This window comes from Vicia villosa, linkage group LG2, assembly GCF_029867415.1.
Source record: "Vicia villosa cultivar HV-30 ecotype Madison, WI linkage group LG2, Vvil1.0, whole genome shotgun sequence".
Classification (NCBI taxonomy): Eukaryota; Viridiplantae; Streptophyta; class Magnoliopsida; order Fabales; family Fabaceae; genus Vicia; species Vicia villosa.
This window is the reverse complement of record NC_081181.1, coordinates 214,045,648-214,052,864: the sequence shown is the minus strand read 5'-3', so window position 1 is coordinate 214,052,864 and position 7,217 is coordinate 214,045,648. Positions and strand designations below refer to the sequence as shown.

Sequence of the window (7,217 nt, the reverse complement as noted above, 5' to 3'; positions counted from 1 at the left end):
AGCCTCCAAAAAAAGTAAGGAGACTATTGTTTTAGTTTTTTTAAATTATTTTTACAATATTACTTTGTTACTTTTTTAATAAATAATTTATTAAAAAATTTCAAATAAAAAATTAATTTAAATATTTTTTATCAAATATTAATTTAGATATTTTATCTTTTATTATAAATTTTTTAATATTGATCTTTTTAAAAAATTTACTTAAATTTAAAACTATTTTAAATAATTTTTAAAATATATCATTTAAAAAATTATATAATTTAACTATATTTTAAACTTTAATAATATATGTTTATGTTACATAGTAATAAAATTAATCTTTTAACTAGTAAAAAATAAGTTTTAAAACTTTAATTATTTTGAACTTAAGAAACCTATTTATAAAAATATTTTTTTTTTAATTTAAATAGTAAAAAAAATTGTTTGTTTGCTTCATATTTGATCAAACTCATTCTTATTATTATAAATATAATAGTAAAAGTTAGTAATAAAAAATAATTTTTTATACAAAATTAATTATAATTTTTAAATTTTGTAAAATGATTGAATTATCATTTTTATAAAATAAAGGGTTTTTTTCTATATACTAATCAAATGAGATTACAAACGTAAGTAAGTGTGTTTGTCTTCTATTTTTCAAATATCTTTCTATTTGCTTCGATGTCTTTTATATATTTAATGTTTCAATCTTTTCGTCTTAATAAGTTGCTCCTTCGTCTTTCATGTTTAAATGTTTGAGATAATATTCGCCATCACGATAATTGACACCAATCATGTTTTATAACGGCTCATCATCACTTTTGTAACTTTTATGCAACCTTAAGATTGCCTCTTAACAGTTAGATTGGGCTACCAACTCGACTATTCGACATCTATTAAAAGCCGAGCTAGGTGTTCTACACTAGAGTCCTACACGACTATGGCACATGAACAACTACTCAGCTTCTTGTTGGTTAAGTTCATTCCTACATCTTTGATTTCTCCATCTCAACTAACACTGAGAGAGATATCTCATGAACAAAATTCCGAGAAGCACACAAATAATTACTATCGATATATGTATAAACTCTTATTCAATCTTTTTTTTTTTTAGAGTTAAATATTTTTCAATAATTTTTTAAATAAAATCACTAATGAAACTAGATCTAGATATAAATCATTTATTTAGATTTAAGGAAGAAAAAACAACCTTGAGAGTTTATTCTAGCTAAACAAAAATAATCCAAAAAAAAAAGAAAAACTTAAATAGAAGATGGAGTTTATCTCTAAAAAAAACAGCGTACAAACATGGTTTAGTAACTACTAGAAGTGAGAGTGGGTGTTACGGTGGGACTGGGAGCGAAGACGAAGAGACGAACCATGAAAAGCACGAAGACGTCGTATTGTACGGTCGTGGTAGCTGCTATTGGATTTCTGAATATCATCAAACCCAACACGAAGAGCTATTGCAAGCAACAGCATAAGCACTACCAAGCACATCACCATCACATACCAATGGTGACTTAATCTTCTAAACAATTCTTGCAAGACTACCATACCTCTATTAGTAACTGTTTCCTTGTTTGAGTAAAAGTGAGGACAAAAATGCTACGCAATAATAAATAGTAATGATGATATTTGAAGAGAGGAGCAGATAATGATCAAACCGAAAAAGGGGGGCGCCCTTTGAATTGGACTGTCCCACAACTTTAAATGTTTCTTATTTTAAAGTTTATCACCAAGTATGATTTCTTGTCGGAAAAATAAGAGTTAATAGTAGTTTATCTTGTAATATGAGCAAATTTCAGTTTACCCCCACCGTTGTCAAAGGCAGGTTTTGGCAACGGTTTTTTTTTAAAAACCGTTGCCAAAAGGTAGGGAGGGGGAAAAGCAAAATTCGCTAACATTACAGGGGTGAATTACTATTAACCCAAAAAATAATTATCAACTATGATTTGAAAATAAAATATTGCCCACTATATTCTGGTATTCAACACCATCTTATTATTTACTAGAACTCTTTTAAGTCCTTGGTTATAAGCACTTTTGAAAATAAGAGCTATTTCTGAATATAAGCTATTATACAAGTAATTATATATAATTTTTTTCAAATATATCTCATATGACTCCTTTTGTTGCATACTTTTTTTCTTCAGTTGTAGAATCAGCAATGGAGTAAGGATTGGTAATTATGGAGGATTATGATGGATGTAAGTTTTTGGTGTGGTGGAGGATGTTGATTTGCAAGGTTAACATTCTAAGGTCAAGTTAATATATGAATGAGAAGAGTGAATTGAAATTGAATTTAAAATTGTCTATTTGAAATTGACGCGTTTTCTATTTATAATGGATAGGTTATAACAACATACTATTTTATAGGCGTGCAATGCGGCAAGCCATTGAATGTATCTAAGACTTAGATCACCTGCATGCGTCCCTCAGATAATTCTCATATGTTAAGAAGGTTCTAGACAAATTATATCTCTTTTTGAATGGTCGTCCAAGGACCCTCATGGTTGGCTTGGAACAATTGCCACCCAAGCCCTTGCTCTGGATATTCAGCTACAACAATGGTCTATATTCCACTGCCATATTCAGATCCAGCTACAACAATGGTGTCTTGCCTATAAGCCTTGTATCTCTGAAGGCCAAATACATTATTGTATAAAACTATAAATATATTTAACCATGCATAATATTGATATCTTTAACAGAAATCTAACAATTCAATACATACCGGTTGTGTTTAATTGAGCCCACTCCATTTTTTCAGAAGAAAGAAGAATTTTAAAAGACATATCATAAATGCAAAAACATGAATTAGAATGTAAATAACAAATCTGAAGCAGAAGAATACGGTGGAGCGTCGCATACCATTGCATCATCCATGTCTGAATAATTTATTTCATGTTGCTTCCAATATAAAGCTCTGATCCAGTAAACTACATAAAAGCAGCTTCAAACAAGTCAACTCAATATTATGAAGTTATCTCAGAAGTGAGCCATAAATCTGAAAACAAAAATATTGAAAACTAACTTCTTTTGGAATAATCACTGGCGGCCACCGCGATCGAACTTCGAGCATAAATCCATCACCGATAAACCTAAGTTGCAAAAAACTCATATCATCAATAAACCAGAAAGAAATCCAAAAATTAAATTTCACAGTAGAATACCATAAAAATTTCACATAGCTTGTAAATTACCTGCACTAATATCTTGGCCTCAGACATTCCAAACGGTGAAATCGAAACACATCTGAAACCAAAAATAGAACGCACATAAATCAAATATCACATATCTAAAAACCAGTCTAACAAATTACACAATGAAAATTAAATTCTCAAATCAAAATTCACAATAACAATAACGGTACAATGAATCGAAACTGATCGTAGTGAATGAACGGTTGCAAGATCTGGAAAGGGAAAACAGAAGGATCTGAAGTATTAGAAATGAATGTAAAATAATAATGTGAAAATCGAACCTCGAAAATTTGAGGAGAGTCGGCGTCTTCTTCGTCGTTTGTGTTTCAGCTCCGACCACCACAAGACAACAAAAATGTAGATCCCCCACCAACGTTAAGAAATTTCAGTCGAAGAAGATGATGAAGAAAAAGGGAAATGAAGAAGAGGAAGAAAGTGAGATTTGAGAGAAAAAGAGGAAGAAAGTGAGATTTGAGAAAAGGAAGAAGAAGTTGGGAGAGAGAAAGTAGAAGAAAGAGAAAATTGCAACACAAAATTGCCGAAACGTGATGTGATGAAATTGAATGTGATGCTGAAAGAAATTTTGGAAAATAAAAAATGCAGACGTGGCTAATTGTAAAAGCAGCAAGGGTAGTTAGGTCTTTTCCACAACCTTAGATTTTCTTATATGGTAGATATTAGGGGTGCTCAAAACCAAACCAACCTAATAGAAAACCGCAAACCAAACCAAACCAAACCGAAACCGCAAAAAACCGCATTTAGTTCGGATTAGTTTGGGTCATCTTTTAATAAAACTGCACGGTTCGGTTCGGTTTGCGGTTTGTATTTTGTAAACCGAACCAAACCGAATCAAACCGCATTATGTTACAACCTAACTTTTACTTAACTCACATCCAACCCAAACTTAAATGTATTATACCTTAGCCTTATGATTAAGAACAATTTTCTCGTCCTTACACATGATTTTAGTCCCGATCTTTTCAAATCTCTAATAGTATTATCGCGCCTTCTTTGCCACATACATCTTCCCTCTTTTTTTATAATCTCTACTCTCTTATATTCTTTCTTTTTTACCTTCTTATTTTTATGCAAATGTTCCCTATTTCAGTTTCATTTTTATCGCACATCTTCTTCTCAAATCTCTCAACTCTTTTGTTTTTTCTTTTTCACCTTCACTAATCTGTCCTCTCTTCTATTTTTTTGTTTCATTTCTAATAATTTTTATAATGTTTTATACTATTATTTTATGTTTATTATTTAACTTTTGTCTAATTTAATTTTTACATATTAAATAGAAAGTTGTTGTCAAAACATGACGAGTTTTGTTGTTATTTGATAGTGTATGAATGTCTAAATACAAAGTTATGTTGTCATCTATATGTATGTATTGTTCAATAAAATATCTGTAGAAAACCGAACCGAACCAAACCGCATTAGTTTGGTTTGGTTTGGTTCGGATTTTTTTAAAAGCCAACCTAACCAAACCAAACCGCACGATTTTTTCTCTTGCGGTTCAGATGATTTTTTTCGTCAAAACTGCCCAAACTGCACCGCGATCACCCTTAGTAGATATACAATGTTGTAGAACTTTGACGAGTGAATGAACTTTTACATAGTAGTTATGCACAGCTTAATTTATTTTTTATGAAAACATATTATTTTATCATATAGTTTATCTATTAGCCAAGGATGTATAGAGTCCATATTTATGGGTAATTTAATTTGCCTATTTTAGTTTGCTATTGTAAATTGTCTTTTCCTTTGAGGTTTGCTATGCTTACACCCAAAATCCTACACCATGTATTTACACCCTATCAAATAAAGCATGGCCCATGTATTTTTTTGTCAAAACAAATAAAATAATAATAATTAAACAATTTAGAAAAACAAAACCGTATAACAATACAGTGTAGTGTTACTTTTTAGTGTACAAGTAATATTTCCCTTTTCCTTTTGGTATTTTCTTGGAATTGGGATGATGAAGGTCTATTTAAGAATTAAAAATTATCATATAGTTTTGTTGGGATTATAAAAATGAAGAAAATTTGAGACTTTGACACATATTAAAGTGAAAAGGGGGCATTCCGAGAATTGAACTCGGGACCTCTCGCACCCTAAGCGAGAATCATACCACTAGACCAAATGCCCATGTTGATATATGGTTCGATTTATTTTTATTTATTTTAAAAATAGACTATGCTATAAACTATTAAATTATGAAGATTAATAAATAAAATCATTAACAAACTTTACATTTTCAATACAATGCGCGCGTGAAAACCTCTCTTTTTTAGTTTTAGAACATAACTAATGATTTTAATGGTAATGAAATTAATTCAAGTTTTCTATGTCCCTAAACCCTACATATAAGTGTGCAGTGCATACAGCTTCTTCCATCGTTTGCGAAATCAATCCTCCATTCCCTTGTTACAAACTTCTTCCATTATTTGCAACTCAAAAGTCATAGAATTTCCAAAATCAATCATCCATTTCTTTGGCCAAAACTTTTTCCATTGTTTGTAACTCAAAATATGTATGCTTTTTTATCTAGTTTTAACGAGCAACATAAAATTTGCCAAATGTTTTTATTCTTTTTTCTCATTCGATTCAAAATGAAAATTCTTCTTTCTCAAATCTGCATATGTTCAACTTCTTATGTTTTTTTTATGCAAGGATATAATTTATATTTTTTTGGGGTTTATCGTGAAAATGTCTTAAAGTTTTGCTTACATCAAAGATATCAATGATTCAAAGGAAACATTGAAGCTTGTTCTCTGTGTTCTTGAGGTATGAAGTGTCGTGAACAATAAGAGTATTGAGCACTTTGAGATGTGTACTTGCCAAAAGTACAAATGCGTGTCAATCCCTAGTGACTAAGGATTGTCAGAGACTTTAAGGTTGTTGAGAGCTAGTTCACGTGAGGTGAGAAACTTTGTATGTGTATTGTAGTTAGGTCATTTCTCAACTCTATATATGAGGTCTTTGTAGTGGCTCTTTGAGCCTGGGCCAAAGAGAAGTTATCTCAACTCTCTTAATAGAAATGTGGGGAGGAAGGGATTGGTTAATCCACAAATCACAGAGAAGGTGTTTATTTCCCTTGACTCCTTCATCTAGTTCGTTATGATTTGGACACACTAATCAAACTTTTTCTTTTAGTGTATATAATAATATATAGGGTTAAATATATCAGGGGTCCTTATAAATATTCTAACATTCAATTTTAGTCCCTAAAAAATTGTTCTTCAAAGAATGGTAATTCTAAAGTTTTCCGTCCATACTTTTGGTCTCTGGCGTCTATTTCCTCTAACGGGAGCTGAAACGACACGCCACATTGCACGCCCCGTCATTAAAAGTCAACACAGTAAAAAAAAATGGTTAGATTGTGGGGCTTACAAACCTCCTTAAAGTAAAATTAATTTTAGAAAATTTTAATCATATGATTGTCAATGGGTTTGTAGAAAAAATGAACCAGAAGCTTTTATGTTGGCATAAGGAATTAAAAAAGAACCAACATTACTATATTTTATATAGAATAAATGGTTTGATTTATATCTTCTTAACACTTTCATCCCTTATATGATAAATAAAATGCATTTGAGTAAAGAACATAGAAACATAGTAGATATGAGAAATTGAAATGAGCCAACAATATATACCCAATTTTTGCCCACCACGAATTATTTGTTAAATTTTCTCCATCATGTGCATGTTTATAGCTTCAAATGGCTACGTGGAGTCGAAAATACATATCAATTTTCGAGTTATCTAGTCATTTTGATATTGAAATAAGGAATATTAATTCAATTATTAAAGTGTATGTGTGAGTGTGTGTATATATATATATATATATATATATATATATATATATATATATATATATATATGTGTGTGTGTGTGTGTGTGTGTGTGTGTGTGTGTGTGTGTGTGTGTGTGCGTGTGTGTGTGTGTGTGTGCAAATTTTAAAACACAACCTAAAAAACTAAAAACACTAGTGTTTTGATGCACTATGATTGACATATTCTTAACTAGCCA

At 30.6% G+C, this 7,217-nt stretch overlaps 1 long non-coding RNA gene and 1 other non-coding gene across 2 annotated transcripts; both read right to left on the bottom strand.

The window, feature by feature from the left end:
* Positions 1–2,532: 2,532 nt before the first annotated feature.
* LOC131648202 (uncharacterized) lies at positions 2,533–3,723 on the bottom strand. The gene is made up of 4 exons (XR_009298071.1): positions 3,467–3,723; positions 3,186–3,237; positions 3,017–3,083; positions 2,533–2,921 (listed from the first exon to the last, which is right to left on the bottom strand). It is a non-coding gene; the product is annotated as an uncharacterized LOC131648202 (long non-coding RNA).
* A 1,538-nt stretch (positions 3,724–5,261) lies between these two features.
* On the bottom strand, positions 5,262–5,333 carry TRNAP-AGG (transfer RNA proline (anticodon AGG)). The gene has a single exon. It is a non-coding gene; the product is annotated as a tRNA-Pro (tRNA).
* Between the last annotated feature and the right edge of the window lie 1,884 nt (positions 5,334–7,217).